The 18,878-nt window shown below is 38.7% G+C and overlaps 1 protein-coding gene across 1 annotated transcript in view; it reads right to left on the reverse strand.

Moving 5' to 3' along the window:
• Positions 1 to 18,878, reverse strand: part of GALNT18 (polypeptide N-acetylgalactosaminyltransferase 18) — a 278,270-nt gene that overhangs the window by 258,696 nt on the left and 696 nt on the right. The gene's annotated exons all lie outside the window — the stretch shown is intronic.

Consider the following 18,878-nt stretch of genomic DNA (forward strand, 5'->3'; position numbering starts at 1 on the left):
TAAACTCTGATTCCCATCAATTTGACTACTAGATTCCAAAGTTACTAGAAAGGCAGACTGATGAACAAATCATTGTTTTTTTATTAATTCAGATTCAGAAGTATAAGATGGAAAGGTTATGAGATAACCCTAGACTGATGAACCAATCATTGGTTTTTTTATTAATTCAGATTCAGGAGTATAAGATGGAAAGGTTATGAGATAACCCAATAGGTATTTGAATCCTCCTTTTAATGCCAATATTACTAGTAATGATTTTAAGCGATTGCATAATTACCAAATTTGATTGGGTGAATTCCTCAGAATTTGTATTAGTTAGCCTTTTACCTCTAGTTCTCTTGATAGGAATAGCTGCATAGCATGGCAACATAGTACATTTACAACTTTCACATCTAAGATAAAAAGATAAAATCAGCAAATAAGCAAGCAGTGAATGTGAACCGGCCATGGGCAGACACATCTCCACTGACACAATGGAATTATAACACACTGCTGACACAAGCTCTGAATTTGTTCTAGAAAGCAACGATATTTAGTACAACTGCCAGACCTTGTGCCCTACAGAAACACAACCATGTAGATTTAATCACTATTGAGTCACAGTTCAGGTAGCTGTTGAGGCAGAAGAAGTACACAGTCCAGCTAACTGTGTGCTAACTAGACTACAGACAGGCACCAACTTCAGGGACATCACTCCCCTCCTGTTGGAGCGCCACCTCTACTCCTGATTTAGTCCAAGACAAACCAAATAGCTGTCTGTAAACAGAAATTTCATCGCTGTGTTACAAAATAGTAGGACGGCAGTGGAATCTAATATTCCATGATATCACAGTTGTGCAAGGAAGCACCAACATCCTATTTAAATTTTTTAATTTTCTGTTTATTAAAAAAAAATATTATGGACTATACAGAAATATATTTTCAATATCCTATTTAATTTTTTTAATTTTCTGTTTATTTAAAAAAAAAATATTATGGACTATATAGAAATATATTTAAATACAAATGTATACACACACACATACATAAGATAGGGAAGTACTGCAAACGGTATAACTACTGGGGTCCCTCTCATCTGAGTTGTAACACCAGCAATGCATTTGGTAAAATTCTGAGGTATGCTTTAAGCACTTTAAGAGATTAGTATGTTTTTTCTCTTAGAAAGGTAATGTGTTAACAGGGGTTAAGCAGTTGAGGCTTCAAAGTCACTTACAGAAAAAAAATTACAAAACATATCTAAGAGACGTACAGAAATGGAATTTACAAGTTTTAAAAAAACATTACACTGAAAGCCTGCTTCTCTGACAGCCATGAGTTTTGTCATAATTTCTAATTTTAAGGTTTTTACTCGCACTATCTACTGATTTGACTGCACTTTTTGTGTCAGGTAAAAGGCAGTGCTAAAACATGCCACATCAATTGAGGCAATTTGAAGTGTACATATAAACAAACTCATTGAAGAAGCAGCATGCACTAAACAACTGGGAAAATGACTTGCATTCAGACTTTGAAGTATTTGTTGCAAGAAGTTTATGGGCTTCAAGACTGAGGCATTCAAAGAATGGCATTCTTCAGGAAGCAAAACGGAAGCGTGTTGGACAAACAGGCTGCTTCCAAACTTCTAGGAAGTTATAACAAGAACATCTGAACAACAAGAACAAGCCTAACCTTACCTTCAAACACACAAGAAACAGAAGTTTAAATTTTTGATTAAAACCACGACTAATGCAAATTCTAAACTTAATTTGGACGACTGGAAAGAACCACAAACACACAAGCCAGAATAATTTGACAGTATCGCAATGGGGTCAACTATTTTGTTGATGCAGGCATGAGTCCATCCTCCATAAAGCTACGTAAGGGAGAGGGGCAACTGCACTAACTGGCACACAGAGCAAAGCTCCAAACGAGCCCACGTCCACCCTGGCTTTTTCTCCCTCTTTAGAACACAGTGAGTTTCCTGGTTAAGCAACACACAGTTACTCTGCCTGGAAAAGAATGGCAGACTAAATAAGGGGCTAGAGATTTATGTTACAAAAGCTTTACAGTATTTAGACATTTTGCCTGTGAGAGAACCTATGAAATAGGTCCTATTTATACATACATGTTTGTTCTATACACAGAAACTGTGAAACGAACAGGGACTTAGTGATCTCAGAAGAAGGAAAACTCACAAATTTTAAGGTAATCCTAAGAAAGAAAATATGTTGAAGAAGTAGAATTAACTTAAATACAAGTTTCATAGAAAGACATTCTATTAGAAGTTCACACTGCAGCAAGATCATTGCCCTTTTAATGAATTCTTCAACAGAAGCCTCCAGCACTACATAAATGTCTGTAACCACGTACAAGTTTTAAAAGTTATTCCTGAGTTCTTTTAGTATCATGGTTTCAACTGGGAGTTGACCTTCTTACTAGCAGCTGGTATAGGGCTATGTTTTGGTTTGGGACCAGAATGGTGTTAACAGTGCACTGATGGTTTTAGTTCTGCTAGCAGTCCAGGTCCTTTCTGCTCCTCACACCACCCCAACGGCAGGAAGGCTGGAAGTACACAAGAAGTTGGGAGCAGATAGAGCTGGCACAGCTGACCCCAGCTGACCAAAGGGATATTCCATCCCATACAATGTTATCCTCAGCATATAAAGCTGGGGGAAGAACAAGCAGGGGACATTTGGAGTGATGGCCTTTGTTTGCCCAAGTAACCATTATGCATGATGGAGCCCTGCTTTTCTGGAGATGGCTGAGCACCTGCCTGCCCACGGGAAGCAGTGAATTAATTCCCTTGTTTTGCTTTGCTTGTGTACATGGCTTTTGATATACTTATTAAAATGCCTTTATGTCAGCCCACGAGTTTTCTCACTTTTCCTCTTCCAATTCTTCCCCCGGGGAGGGGGAGGTGGTGAGCGAGCAGCTGCGTGGGGCTTCGTTGCTGGCTGGAGTTAAACCATGACATTTAGTGAAGTGGATCAAGCTGATGGGGAAAAAATGGATTTTCATTCCCACTTACACTATTTGACATTATAAGTGCTCGTTGAAATTTGGCTGATTACATAATCGAACACACCTTTTAGCAGCCACTTAGTCTTTCTTCAACAATCTCTTTAATGCTTCTCCCAAAGAGCTAGGCAGCAGGAGAACTCCTACACTTTTGTAAGAGAGATCCTCTGACTGAGTTTACCTTTTCCTACCCACTTTTACCCATAGGCTCCCAAAATCCATTAACTCTGAACTTCCTATGATACAGGTCCAGAATGTTTAAAGAGTAGGGTTAATATAGAGGCAAAAACATCACTCTCAAAAACAAGACATTAGCAGAGTTTGGCAAAATGCAATTAAAAAAAGGAAAAGAAAGTCATCAAGTTCTTCGCTGGGCCATAAGCACATCCTGCCACATGGCACTGCTGCAGCATTTTAAACTATTTAAATTTTCATCCAAATTCTAATCGCTTGACTGTAACCTTGTTTGTATCTCTTGTTAACTCATTTTAGTTTATATTTTGGTTTTGAAACTTCTAAGGTGAGTTGTAACAAAACCACTGCTAGACATGAGATATCTCGAAAACAGATAATCCAGACAGTGCCGGGAAAAGTTTTGTGGCCAAAACACCATGCTCAGGTCTCAATTTTCTTAAAGGTAAATATTGCAATTCACACTTTCATTTGTCCACTTGAGTAGAATATACGGCTCCCCCTTACAAAGTCTGAACTGAAAGATACGAAACTTAGATGTGTACATCCCTTCAGCGAGGGCCTTCTACTCCCTGCGTTACTCTCACTGTTTGAGGTGACTGCAGGCTCCAGACACTGCAGGAAAGGAAGGGTTGTGACACTATAGAATCATAGAATGGTGAGAGTTGGAAGGGACCTTAAAGATCATTGAGTTCCAACCCCCCTGCCCTGGGCAGGGACACCTCCCACTAGACCAGGTTGCTCAAAGCCCATCCAGCCTGGTCTCAAACACCTCCAGGGATGGGACATCTATAACTTCCCTGGGCAATCTGTGCCTACTGTCTCACTACCCTCACAGCGAAGAATTTCTTTCTAGTATCTAATCTAAATCTCCCCTCTTTCAGTTTAAAACCATTTTGCCTCATCCTATCACTACACTCCCTGATAAAGAGTCCCTCCCCATGTCTCCTGTAGGCCCCCTTTATGTAATTGAAGGCCATTATAAGGTCTCCCTGGAGCCTTCTCTTCTCCACGCTGAACAACCCCAACTCTCTCAGCCCGTCTTCATAGGTGAGGTGGTCCAGCCCTCTGATCATCTTTATGGTCCTCCTCTGGACTTGCTTCAGCAGGTCCATGTCCTTCCTGTGCTGAGGACTCCAAAGCTGGCCACAGTACTCCAGGTGGGGTCTCACCAGAACAGAGTAGAGGGGTAGAATGACCTCCCTCAGACCTGCTGGCCGCGCTTCTTTTGATGCAGCCAAGGATGTGGTTGCCTTTCTGGGCTGCCAGCGCACATTGCTGGCTCATGTTGAGCTTCTCATCCACAAACACTCCCAAGTCCTCCTCAGGGCTGCTCTCAATCCATTCTACGCCCAACCTGTAATTGGGATTGCCATGACCCAGGTACAGGACCTTGCACTTGGCTTGGTTGAACTTCATGAGGTTCACACAGGCCCATAGCATTAAAACTATGCCAGAGTTGTTGAATATATCAGTTTACCTCAAGAGATCTAATTCCTATCTCGCTGCTTTCACTGTTCTCTGGTGTAAACTAGGAATGACTCAAGCACAATATTTATTTAGATGTGCAGTTCAGCAAGATGAAAAACCCTACAAAGAGGGAGCTTTTGTTTTTCTACCTTCTTAAGAAACAACAAAAACTTACAGTTTATCATGTTTAAATTTGAGTCTGAAGAAAATTATCAAGCTCTATATGCTTCATGTACTGAAGAAGGGCATGAATACAACTTCATAAACTTGCCTTTTTGTCTTTTTTTTTTTTTATTTAAAAAACCAAAGCTACTCATTCTGATGAAGTGAGGAGGATTTCTCTTGAGTTTATCTTAAATTCAGTGAAAAGGGTATTTTTTTCTTCCACCTTGTGTTGAATTGGCCCCTGTAGGTAAATTGCTTGAAAAAGCCCTGGTTGTTGGATGATAATTGAATGAGCTTGGGGAATTTTGTCAGTTCCAGGTGTCGAGGAGTTGGGAGAAAATAACATCTGTTCTCAACAAATAGCAGAAAGGTAAATTCAAAGTCAGTCTTAATAAATTTGGAGCATGAACGGTAAATAGAGAGTAAAAGAGTTACATTACTTTTAAAAGTACAAATATGGGGTTTTTTATTAGCTTAATGTAGTAAAGCTAAACTGCTATATCCTATATTGTTATTTTATCTTTTTTTTTTTTTTTCTGTGATATTGTGCACTGTCACAGTTTGTCATTGTGGCTAAAACTCTTAGATTCTCTGCACCATGATCACTGTAAAAACAGTCAGACAATTATATGGCTACATACTGACATGCAAGAACAACCCAGCTAGCTAGAGAGTCCACTGCTAAATATTCACCATTGTCTGTAATTTGACATAGTATTTTACATAACCCCTTTAATAATTATATTGTCTTTTCTACTTGTGGATACTTTCATTCTTCTTTCCCATCCCCTTCTTTATGCTTCAGACCCAGATGTGGTGACATGAGAAAAGTAACTCCACAGACACGAGTGAAGAAAGAGCCACCCTTCTTGATCCTGACCTGGCCCCTGGGTACACACGGCAGAATTCTGAGGGAACAGAGGAAATGAGTTATTGCTTTTTATACTGTTCTGCACAGATCATCCCACTTACTCCCAAGCCCCACAATACCTCAGCTATATGAATTACTACAGCATGGCAGTGACAGTAATTTATGTGAGTCCAGCTGAGGAAAGAATTCAGAGCAAGAACATCAGGTACATTCACACTGACTGAGAACTCAGTCCAGGGACCCTTTGTTATGTGCAGAGAATGTAATCCAAAAGAATAATTTAATATCCATCAATATCTTAAGATTTTAAATGTAAGGGAAAATCTCAAGACAGAACAGCCCCTACCAGGACTGGCTTGTTCTCACTTTCACATAAAGACCTCATATCTTTTAATAGCAGAAAGGACACAAATGCATAGTACCTGCAGAGCTGGCTTTAATATTTAAAGTTTGTCTTAACTGAACAGTTAAAATGATAATCCAATTGCTGAAGAAGCAAATATCCAGAATTATCTTCTATTGAATCTGTGCTGGCACACAGAGTATTGAGTAATCCCTCCTCCATGTATCTTCTTTCCCTAGGGTAGCTACTCAACTTTTTATGGAAGTTACATGGCATTCTTACCTGGCATAAGGAGCCACAAAAGCTAGGCTAAATGTGCAAACTCTTTGTCTTAATCTGTCAAGAAACGTACTCTCTATTTTTGTCCCAACACTACAAACATATGGAAAGTTCCTATTCCTATAAGCATGTTCTCAACTTCAGCGTAGCCATTCACAGCCTAAAAGCTGCTCACACAAAGATAATAGCAAAGCATAATCAGAAGATCAAAGTATAATTTAAAAAAAAAAATAAAAAAAATCGCTCTCCATGATCATGCCAGTTTTATATTTATCACCTCATTATATTAATAAAACTTGGGAGGATGAGGATTACTCTATAATCTACACTTATGCAATCACCATGTTTCACTGCTGGCAACCACACAAAGAATACTTTGGGCTGAATGGCTGATTATCCATCAATTTCTGCATAACTGATACAGGTGGTAAACACACAGCCATATCGGACAGAGTCTGTAATGAAACTTATACACTACATCTTCTGGTACCTGTAAGCTTTTTTGCTATAGTCAACATCTCTTTCTCCACAATATGAAGTCAATACCAGTATTTGACTGGGTACTCCAACCTTTTGCCATACTGTATCAGAAGCTTTTCTTTCCCTCTTCATCTCAGAACACAAATAGGAACATTCTTTGAAATAAATTTAGACTAAACTTTTTTTTTTTTTTTAACCTTAATTTTCAGGACTGATGCCAATTCTGTTTTTAGCAGATGGTTTGCTATTTAATGTCTTTAGGCAAGGCAGAAAAGCTTTAATCAATAGAATCAAAAGAAATGTTGAGAAATTACATGCAATTTTACAAAATCAAAGGCATTTCCTATATATTGTCAAGCAGACAAAAACATATTGACATGTTGTTACTGCAAGGAGTCAAGGAATGTTTGACACATTACGACATTAAATTTCCCTTTGTGTGGCTTCAAGCCTCCTGGCTTCCTTGTGACAAGAAATTTTACTCTTCCATAAATTTAAAAATTCTCCCACAGCAGCTTATTTTGTAATTATGAAAAAAGAATCCATGGCTGAACGATTAAAAATCTGCTCTCAGGAGCTAGAAGTTGCAATATAAAAAGCTTTACATTTGCTTGCTTGTTCAAATGAGAAATCAATAGTGTGGCTTCCCATTCACTCTGTGGCCCAGTATCATACCTGCTTCTACAGCACTCAATCATCCTGAAAACAGTCTCCAGTAGTGAGTGATGAAATATGTCACTTTAGCCATCAGCTATTACTCAATTACTGCAGAGAACACTAACAACTGTCTAAAAACCTGATACCATCGCACTTCAGGCAATACTTCTGTCCTTTGCTTTTCCAGACTGCAGGAGTCTGCTCCTGTTGCCACCACACTGAGATATTATGCAAACATGCTCCCACTTGCCCTCATCAAGTTCTTGCCTCAATGCTTTTATTACCACTTAAAAACTCTTCCATGTCAGCCCATATCAGGCAATGGTGAAGATCCTTCCTGCCTTCAAGACAAAACATATGGATCCTTAGTGTAACCATTAAAAACACATACATTTATAGAGAGGGATATTATATTGTATATTGTTATATTGTTAATATATTGTATTTTGTTAATATATTAAATATTTGTACATATATTGTATATTGTTAATATATTAAATATTTGTACATATATTTCCATGTTTATAGAGAGGGATATTATATTGTATATTGTTATATTGTTAATATATTGTATTTTGTTAATATATTAAATATTTGTACATATATACATTTATAGAGAGGGATATTATTATTATATAGAGAATATTTTTAATATATTAAATATTTGTACATATATTTCCATGTTCACTTGCATGCAAAATTTTTCTCAGTACTTAAATGAAAATATAGTAGAATTAGCATTTTTAAAAGTGCTTTTAAACTGCTTTCATGTAAGAAAGACATAAACTGTACTAAAAGACTCATGTATGTTGCCAGAATTGCATTTATATGAAGTATAACAATAAATTAATGAGATGAAATGTTTCTATACTAAAAGCATTCCTCTTACAACACCTGCATTTAGAGAAATGAAAGCTGCAAGTAGGAAAGCTCTATCCAAACACAAGTCTCCTGACATCATTTTGCTACTGCTTTTTCTGGCCTTGCTTCTTTTAGTGTATAAATTCAGTAGTCTTCCTGGCATTACATATGGCTTTATACATCCCTTTGGAACTTGTGGGGGTTTTTTATTGTTGATATGCTTGTTTTATGTCTAATGGTTTAAAATTAATTTTGAATTTACATGTCTTTACAACCATATGAAAATATTAGCTAAACACAAGTTTAAAATACCTCATTCAATTACATCTAAGTTTAATAATGTCATAATTCTTTATGGCTGACATTGTGTTGGAAAGTCACAGAGTACTAACTCGATTGCTTCTTGAAAAAACAGGATCAAAACAACAATACGTGATTGTAATATTGGAGACCAATTGCAATACAATTTTGGTGCCAAGACCAGCATCTTGCTAATGATATTCTGGCTGTATGCAAGCCAAATATTTCTTCCTTCATTAAAGATACCACACATTTTAAAAAGGTCTATATAAACTGTATCAGATAGAGTCAAGTCTTGCATTTTTTGCTACAGTTGGTTTTAATTAACACAAGCAAATATTTGTAATAATCTACTAGATGAGAGACTGGTTTTGAGAGCAACAAGAAAGTAAAAGGCTTTCAGAAGAGAATCAGAAACGGTGCATGGCTTCTTTACACTCCATGGAAACTCAACAGCACTAGTTTCACCAGTAACACTAGTGGAAACTCGACAGTTTCCACTCAATAGCTGTAGTCATATTAACTAAAAAGGGATAAAACATTCAGGTATTCTTATGCAGCCTTTAGCTTCTATACTTCTTTACTCCCTGCCCCTCCTCATCCTCCAAACTGTTACACATGAAGTTAACACACCTTCTAATCAGAAATACCATAGAAATTACAACACACTATTCCCCCACCCTTCACTTGAACAACTTAAAATATTCCTGTTAGCACAAGTAGAGGAGGAAAATGCTGGCCTCCTGTGATCGTGCAATCTACAGCTGGTAAATAGTGCAGAGCAAAACAAACAAATAGAACAATGTTATTTTAAAAACTATGCTGTGCTCTCTTCTGTGAGCCACATTTATCCTGTGCACAGAGAAATCCCAAAAGGTGTTTTCTCTAACCATAACTCTCTTGCGATGATAATCCTGTAATGGATGGGTACAGACTCACTGAATCTGCTGTGCTGGAAAAGTTTATCTGACAGTTTTTCTCTTACCTAGGGCATGCCAAACCTTCTTGCAAAGCCTTTGGCAAGTCATGACTCGATGCAGAAAGAAAAGCTTCAAAGGAATGTGAATCCGCCATGAAAGCAGGGACAGATAATTCCCTGTATTTGTTGGAGGATTCATGAAACAGATCTCTAGCTAGATCCAGATTACACATGGGCAAGTAACACAGTCTAAAATTCTGTAACGTGTCCCTAAAATGAGGGCTAGACTATTCATTTATCTATGATTAAAAAAAAACCCAGAAATACTATCTCTTTTTCTAACATTCTTCAGAAAGCTGCTTATAGAAATCCTCTTTTCTCAGAGATCACCTGTGACAGCTCTAATAAAAGGAAAATTCAAACATTCACATTTAAAATAAGGGGCTTGATTTAGGAAGTAGGAACGCAAAACCAAAGCTACAATAGGATTTCCACCCCCCCACCAACTTCACTGACACAAAGTCACTGAGATCACGAATTTTCAAGATATAAGTAGAGAACTGGGCAATTATGTGGTATTTAAGATGTGTTAATTATAACATGCATGTTGGGAAGGATATCTAATTTCATACTTCAGAGCTCATGTCAGCCTCAAATTCATATCAGTGAGGCCAAGATTTACAGTGGCAGAACAGACGTGGCCACTACACAACACTGCAATTTTTGCCTACTGCAGGAGTCACACACTCTCTCTGGGCTGTTACTAATGGGATAAGAGAAGACCTTCTGTCTGATTCATCTGAGCAACTCTGGCATTGAGTCAAACCCGCCAGCAAGTCTCTATAAATTTGGCCATATCAATTCCCTACACTCCTCTCTTCTGCCCAGCTCCTGCAGATCTCATCCACGGAGACAAAGATCTCCGAGTCAAGGGTTCAACTACAGCATTGATCACAAGACAACTGGGATTTCACCTAGCTGCCACAGTGTTACTATCATAGCTATAATGAAGAAAAAAAGCCATATGCTTAAGTAGAGAATATAGTAAGAACCCATTACGGACTTGAGAAGACACATTCTGACATTTTTAAGGCAGAGAATTTCAAGCTAGCAACTTGGAACTTCCATCTCCATATTAAAAAACAAACAAACAAACAAACAAAAGAAGTAAGAATATTCTTATTTGTTTATTTTCAAAGCCAAGAAGAGGTGGTGCTGGAGAGCTGTAATAATCACAGTCATGCTTTTTTCTTAAAGATCTCTGCTTTGCCTCAGAAAACTCAGGATATCAAGTTAAAAGTAGCACCTTGGTTACAAAACACCAGTTGAGCAGAGAAAATCTATGAAGAATCCAGAAACGATGGTGTTACACGAAGAACACATCTGCAGGGCACAACTGTAGTCAAAATGGATTTAATGGTAACAGCAGCACGAAGACAGAACATTAGGTTTCAGGTACCTGGCAATTTCAGTGTCTACTTAGCATATTTGCCCACACTGTCCAATGTTTGGAGCCCAGAAGTTTCTAAAGAAGCTACAGAGGTAGCACTGGAAAGCCACAGACAGCCCAGATGGACTACTCCACAGATGGTGGAAGTGATATTAGATTCTGACCATAATATGGCTTTGTGAACAAAACCAGGAAGACTAGAAGATATTTTTAAATTAAAAAAAAATGAAATTAAAAGAAAAATAATATAGCAGTCAAATGAAAAAGACTTCATCTCAGAGGAGGCATGACAAATTAAGAAGTCAGTTTTCATTTTTGCATTAGACAGACATTTAATTTCATTAAAGAAGTAGATTTGCTAGTTGTGGACCAGTAAATTACTTCAATTATTATCACCAATCATGCAATATCTGCTCTAGACTCAGGGGCAATCCCAAGACACCACAGCACACTGTACTAAATCCAGTCTCTAATCTCTGGTCCAAGCGTAGCAAACAGCATAATCTTATGGCTGCAATCAATGAGGACATCTGTTAACCAGCTAAAGATGATTCATGTCCCATTAGGTCCCTTGCTACACTCCACACATTAAAAGCTGATGATCAAGTTCCTGGGCTGTTCTAATGGCAACCAAGGATTCCCTATGGTCCTCATGAAGGCAGCTAAGCCATCTTCACAACTGCTTCCACTGTCTCAAGATCTGAGCCCAGTATCAACTTTTGTAAATCATCATAGATTTTCTTTATGTATCATGTCTCCAACATTCAGATGGATAATATTAGCTTATCGCATTATACTGCAGCTTATGCCTGCTTTCATAGTGTGATGTTGATGACAAGACCTTTCTGTTGAACACAGAATTAAATTAAACTGCTTCTGTGGTTTGTCACAGTCAAGGGAGCAACGTTAGATAGAGGCAGGCATGAACTTCTACATTTTGCCCTAGAGATTATGGAGAAACCACATAGCCCATGCCAGGCTCAGTGATAAACAAGTGTTTGTAGTCTCTGGTTTTGTAACAGAATGGAAAGCCTCATATTTTGCACACATGCACTTGCAGGGCCAGATCCTGTACGACTGGAGGCAGAGGGCTAGATTCTTTCATAAGCACTTAGCTCATGCAAGAGAAAAAAATAAAACTCCATCAGCCACAAACAAATAGCACACTTGGATGTGACTCTAGTGTTGCGTCCTGTTCCTTAAACAGAATAAGTATCATTAGCATGTAAGAGCCATCTCTCAAAACACAGTCTTGAACTCGGTGTACAGTAATACTCTTGTATTTGATTCAGAAACACAGAGTGCACCTTGTGTACAGATACAGCCAGCTTTTCTGACCCAGTAAACAACAACAGACATATCACATTGTATGGCAGTCTCAGCACGAGGTTCCTCTGAGCAAAGGCTCTTTTGGGTTCTAGGCCCTAACCAAAGTCACACCTCCTACTGCTCTCTTTGCCCACCCTTGCATGCACAACAGTTAATTGGCAGATCACAATCAACCCCAGGTCACAGTATGCCCAAGAGGGAGAATGGTTTTCATATTGGACTGCTAAGGGGGAGGTTGCCATGAGAGAGCACAACACTGGGACCAAGCTGATCTCACACATAATACACAATTCCCAGCAGGTATGTATAGGTCTTGCTTTGCGTTTCTTTCCATATGTATTTCTCTTTATTTTGGTCATGCAGATAAAATCATTCATTAGTGCACGGGCACAACAGTCTAGCAGAAAGTCAAAAGGCCTAAGTTTGAATCTCTGCACAGCTGCAGGCTGGTTGTGTCAACCTGAGCAACATTTTCCAAAGTGACACCTAGCCAGCAGAAATGAAGCACTCAGCTGAGTCCAGAACCTTAAGCAGAATAGCTATCTCCATCTCTGCACAGCCCATAAATCATATGCTCAGAGATTGTAGTACACAATCCGCTCCTTCCACTGAAGCTGTGCCATTACGCAGAGATAACAAACGTCAACAAAAATGAACTTTTTCAGAGAGAAAAGAGAAAATTCTTCAGCTTAGCAATAAAAGAGCTAGTGGAGGGCACAGAAGTCACAGCTTCCAGTCTCTGCTCCTGATTCATTTTTAAACCTTCTGTTGAAGGCTTTCATGTGAACTACAGAAATTGTCTAGATTGAAGAAAACAGAATTCAGGTCAATTCCCTTCCCAACTACAAAGCTACCATTCACTCTCACTTTGTAGCCAAATAAAACTTTTCTTGTTTCTGGCTCAAAAGAGACAATTAAAAAAAAAAAGAAAAAAAGAAAAAAAAATACAACTACCTTAATAAGACCAGACTACCACTTTTCAGTTTTGGCCACTGCATCCTAACCATGGCAAAATGAATCCATGGTGGAAGAACCATCGAGAAAGAATGTAACTACAAGAGAACTAGAGATATCAAAAGCACAAAAAAGTTAACATCAATAACTGTTGTAATAAATTATCAAGTTGTAATCAACATAGCCAATATCATTACGTCTACAGTAGATGGTCCTTGAAATACCTGAACCTCCAGCAATGCTTGAAAATTCACAGTAATTTAAGAGTCTAAGTCTTCTCACTGAAATCACTATATTAAGGTTTTTAATGCACCCATTCCTAAGCACGGAAGAACATGAAAGGTAAATCCAAATTAATCCACACTGACATGCAGCAATCCACAATGACTTGAGAAGTCACAGCCTGAAAAGTAAAAGTAATGGAATTAATCCTGTGTGTCTTACATATCCAAGCAGTTCCTCCTCTTGCAATTAGTTGCTTTGGGACAGCAGGTCTCTTGGCTTGTATAGAGCCTGTGAATATAGGGCCCTCTGTGGCGGAGCAAGAGCTGTGTTCCCAGGACTACTGTCTACTGCTGATTTGTTTCTCAGCAGAATAAATACACTGCAGTGAGTGATAAACATGCCTAATTGCTTTGGAGCTTCAGGGAAACAAGCTGGGGGGATTTAACAATTAATTATTCCCAGAAGGAAAGCAACACATGAGTAAGAGACACGGTGGAGTGGCCGTGCAAATCCTAGTGAGCCTGACTTTACAGAACCCAGCTAGCCAGCCAGGTTCAAAGGACAGCTAGCACAAACCAGAGGTTTATATACTACAGCCTGAATCTCCAGCAACGCTTGAAAATTCACAGTAATTTAAGAGCCTAAGTCTTCTCACTGAAATCACTATATTAAGGTTTTTAGTGCACCCATTCCTAAGCACGGAAGAACATGAAAGGTAAATTCAAATTAATCCACACTGACATGCAGCAATCCAGAATGACTTGAGAAGTCACAGCCTGAAAAGAAAAAGTAATGGAATTAATCCTGTGTGTCTTACATATCCAAGCAGTTCCTCCTCTTGCAATTAGTTGCTTTGGGACAGCAGGTCTCTTGGCTTGTATAGAGCCTGTGAATATAGGGCCCTCTGTGGCGGAGCAAGAGCTGTGTTCCCAGGACTACTGTCTACTGCTGATTTGTTTCTCAGCAGAATAAATACACTGCAGTGAGTGATAAACATGCCTAATTGCTTTGGAGCTTCAGGGAAACAAGCTGGGGGGATTTAACAATTAATTATTCCCAGAAGGAAAGCAACACATGAGTAAGAGACACGGTGGAGTGGCCGTGCAAATCCTAGTGAGCCTGACTTTACAGAATCCAGCTAGCCAGCCAGGTTCAAAGGACAGCTATCACAAACCAGAGGTTTATATACTACATTCTTCTTCACGTTGGTAATCAAAATATAAATAAAGGGTATATATTAAACATGGGGCTTACTTATCCAAACCTTTAGATGGCTAAAATTAAGGACCTGGATTGACCTAGTTCCCGAACTCAAAATATGCAATTTCTGAAAGCAAATCATTCAACCCTATCACCTGTCCAGGACACAGGGAATGAATCCCATGCTGGAGACCTCTCCCTCCCCCACCTGACCACCAAGAGCGATAAGATGTCCATTCTAAGCAGCAGGTAGGTCGAGAGATAACACCTGCATCTCCTCTCTTACAAACTTTCCCAAATAACTCCACACACAGTGCTTGGCATTCCATTTATGGCAAAAGATGCAGCAGCTTGCAAAAACGAGGGACCAAAGTCTTACAACACAGGTGGCTTAGTATCATCCATTGATCTTAACTAAGAATTCAGCTGGTCCAGAAATGAACTGTGTGTTTACAACTTTAACTTAGATCTACTCTATGTATTAACTGCCTGTAATTTATTAATTCTGTTTAGGTGCCAAGGCGGGGTGGGGGCAAGGAAGCAAGCTCATTTAACAGACTTAATAGTCCATAATCTTTTAAAATAACGCTTGAATGCAAACATCATCTGATCACAATCAGGAAGGCTGAAAATATTAAAGGCTGAAAACCACTAAAATAACATTGCATGGTAAGACAACAGGATGGCATTCATGAGGTGTTTCAAGTGAGATCAGCTTAACCATAGCACGGCTTTTCAAGAGAAAGTTTCTACTCATCACCTATGATGGCCTAAAGCCAGGCTGCAAAAAACAATAAATTGTTCCTTTCTTGCTAGTGTTTTTCCTCGTCAATGGTACAAACTAAGGAGCTGATTAAGAGCAGTCTGCCTGCTCACATGACCTTCCAACTGCACGTGAAACGTAGGGCAGTTTTTTAGTGACAGAGTCAACGCATGATGCATTATGAAGATGAACGATGTGTTGTGCTCTGTCTGAAGCATTCTTGCATTGATTTTAACAAAATGAGAGTGTTTGGGGTTTTTTGAACCAATGTGTTCCTTGGGAACTCAACAGAGCACACTGTTTTCAAATAAAATTGATAAAAACTGATTTCAAACCCTAGGTTGGAACCACAGATATTTCATTTAACACAATATTCATTAACCTTAGTCCTTTAAAGTATGCATTCTGATAATAAATCTCAACAGTACTAGATTATACATGCATTGCACACCTTCGTTAGACATAAAAAAGGCTGCATTCTGCATAAAACTATCCATCTTGTCTTTTCCTCCATTCCTTTCACACACATAAAAACACACACAATTAATCTAAAAAAATATATATCATCTTGTTTGCAAACTCAAAAGGAAGTAGAAACTAAAAGTTTCTCTCAGCGGGTTGTCTGATAGAATAAAAGATATGCTTCCTACTAATGATTGATAGGGTGGGGGGAGAAGGGGGTGTCCAGATGGGGGGAAGAATCCAGGTAGCATTCAGATGTAATTAACACCACAATCACCACAACACACTGCCAGAGAAAAGCATGCAGGTCATGGGCATTGTAAAGAGGTACAGTGATTTGACCAGAATCAAAACTGTAAACTGTGGCAGGCCACAAGCCAAGAATTCATGATTCCCAGGCTAAAGTTCAAGTTCCAGCATCAGGCTTCCACTCCACAAAACACTTCTGTGGTCCCTGTTGCCCAGCTAAACTTCAGAGCTGCCAGTCCTGCCGACACGACATAAATTAACACATAATGAGGAAAGAAGGAAGCAGAGAAGTACTTCCAGCACCCAGAAAATGAGTGCAGAGGAATTGTTATCCTTCAACATTTGCAGAAGTGTGGATACACAGTGGTGTAAGATGTGCAATATGGCAGGGACATACTTGGGCATTCAAACTTTTCCACTCTTGGTCAATATCAGTTCCATATTTCCCTTTCCAATGCTATTCTTTTCGAACAGGACACGGACATACTTCCATTCTCTCTGAACTTCTCTTACCTGGAAATTTCTTTTCAGTCTGATACTTTTCTTGCCGTGAAAATGTCTTTTTAGAAACACCTACTTTTAAAAGTGTTTTATACGAAGGCATTTCTTGTTCCTTCTCATTTCCAGGCCACTTGGTAAAATATTACAAGACTGCAATTTATATGCTAAGGGAATTCCCAGATGGCATCTAATTAAACAATTCAATCAGAAAACAAATTAAAATGAAATATTAGCCTAACCCCATGTGTAAAGTGAGGCAGTTAAAGCTCTCTGGTATTTGCAGGATATCCTATGGAATGCAATTCTATTACCCACGCTAATTTCATGCCTGCTCAGCACTACAGAACGTCTGAGCTATTGACACTTCTCTCCAACATAAAAAACAAGTAGTCCAAGGAAAAGTTTAATAGCAGACCCTTATAAATAACCCTTATAAACTTGTCCACAAGCATTATGGCAGCTGGTTTACCCAATTTATGGCAATGAATCTCAAATTTATAATTTCTTAAAGCTGATCTTCAAGGTCATCCCAAAATCAGTCACACTTGGGATATTCCTTCCAATGACTACAGTGAGTTTTGCACTGTGACCCAGAATTCACGGCATCCCACAGTGTTAAGCAAAATCTGATTAGAATAACATCTTGCTCTGCAATCTCTGCCACAGGAATTCCTTGTGAACCCCAGTTATTACAATTTGGTAAGTAAAAGGACAGAAAATCCACTTACGGATAATGATCTGTGATTTTTATTTTATTTATTTATTTACCTTAAAGAGCAAGTGGTTTCAATAGGATATGAGAACTTTAGAAACTTTATTTTTTTTTTTCTAAATATAATTTAGTACTTATTACCAAACTGTTGACTTAATTATTTTTAGAAGACTCTCTTCAACTTTGGTACAAATGTTATTTAAGGAAAATTTCTTGTTTGGTTTATACATAAAGGTTTTTTTATCACAAAAAGTCACAACCAAAGTTTTTGCTCTAATCCATGCTATACTCTCCCCCAAATTAAGTATACACCTTTCTCTGCTACTCTGAGAAGAACCATTGACCAAAGGAATGTGCCGATACGGACATTGTTATTTTTCTTGAAAATAAGTAAGAGTATTGGAGCTACACACCAACTGACCTGAAGGCGTCATGCTCCAACCTCATCAGGAAATTCAATTATCTTCACGTATCTAACTCTTAACAATGCCTTTTGAAAAATCCCTGCATCATACGTGCTTCCACAGTGCACTCCACTGGCACACAGACAAGAATATATTTCCTTTTTAAAATCAGTTTCAGGAATCAAGAAAAACTTAAGGACTGCTTAAGAGAACTTAAAACTTGCAGGAGCTGCTATAACTCACCCTCCAAAAAAAAAAAAAAAAAAAAAAAAAAAAAAAAAATTTGTATTTTACTTATTTACACAAGATGACAAGACTATCTGAGAAATTAAAGCATACAAAAACTGGTGTGTCATATTTTTAAAAGAATTAATACAAGTTGCAACAAAGTAGCTGGGTTTTAATAGAACTGTAAATTTAGGAGCACTGACAAGCAGGGGAAGCCCAATTTTTATGGCATTACCCATCCTGCCTGTTCCACTCTTCTTCACATTTCCAGAAGACCAGTGGGCTAAAACTGCCTGGAAGTGAGCAAGATTTTGTGCACTCGTGATAGGTATCATTTACCAGATGGTTTGCTCTCCCTTTTCAGATTTAGGAGAGACTAGAATTGGGATTTGAACATTTGGTAGAAGTCATGCAGAAGCAGAGAAATGTAGTCCCTCCAGATTTTGGAAGAGATCTCACCTACCCCCACCTTCAGCCTCCTTACTATCCAACCCCCTCAGCAGACCGAGGGAATGACTGTACGATGCCATGCAGATGATGAAAATATAAAGCAAGACACTAAAGAAAACCCAGGAAAGCAAAGTCATATAAAATTCCGAACTCCCAGGAAATAATCATATGCTCCCCCACTGCTAGCCCACTTCAACCTTTTTCCCAGAGCTCCCATTAAAAGGAGATCAAATTTAAAAAGCGTTACACAAATGAGAGATTGCCCCAGTTATGATCCCAAGCGGCTCCCAGCACTACAGCAGCGCTAAGGGGAAGCCTTGAGCACCCCCGGAACACACGCAGACTCTCGGCACGGATTAGCAGTCAGGTCTACGGGGGGGAGGAGAACAAAAATCCCCCCACCACCACCCCCCACCC

Source organism: Calidris pugnax, unplaced genomic scaffold (assembly GCF_001431845.1).
Source record: "Calidris pugnax isolate Ruff unplaced genomic scaffold, ASM143184v1 scaffold26, whole genome shotgun sequence".
Classification (NCBI taxonomy): Eukaryota; Metazoa; Chordata; class Aves; order Charadriiformes; family Scolopacidae; genus Calidris; species Calidris pugnax.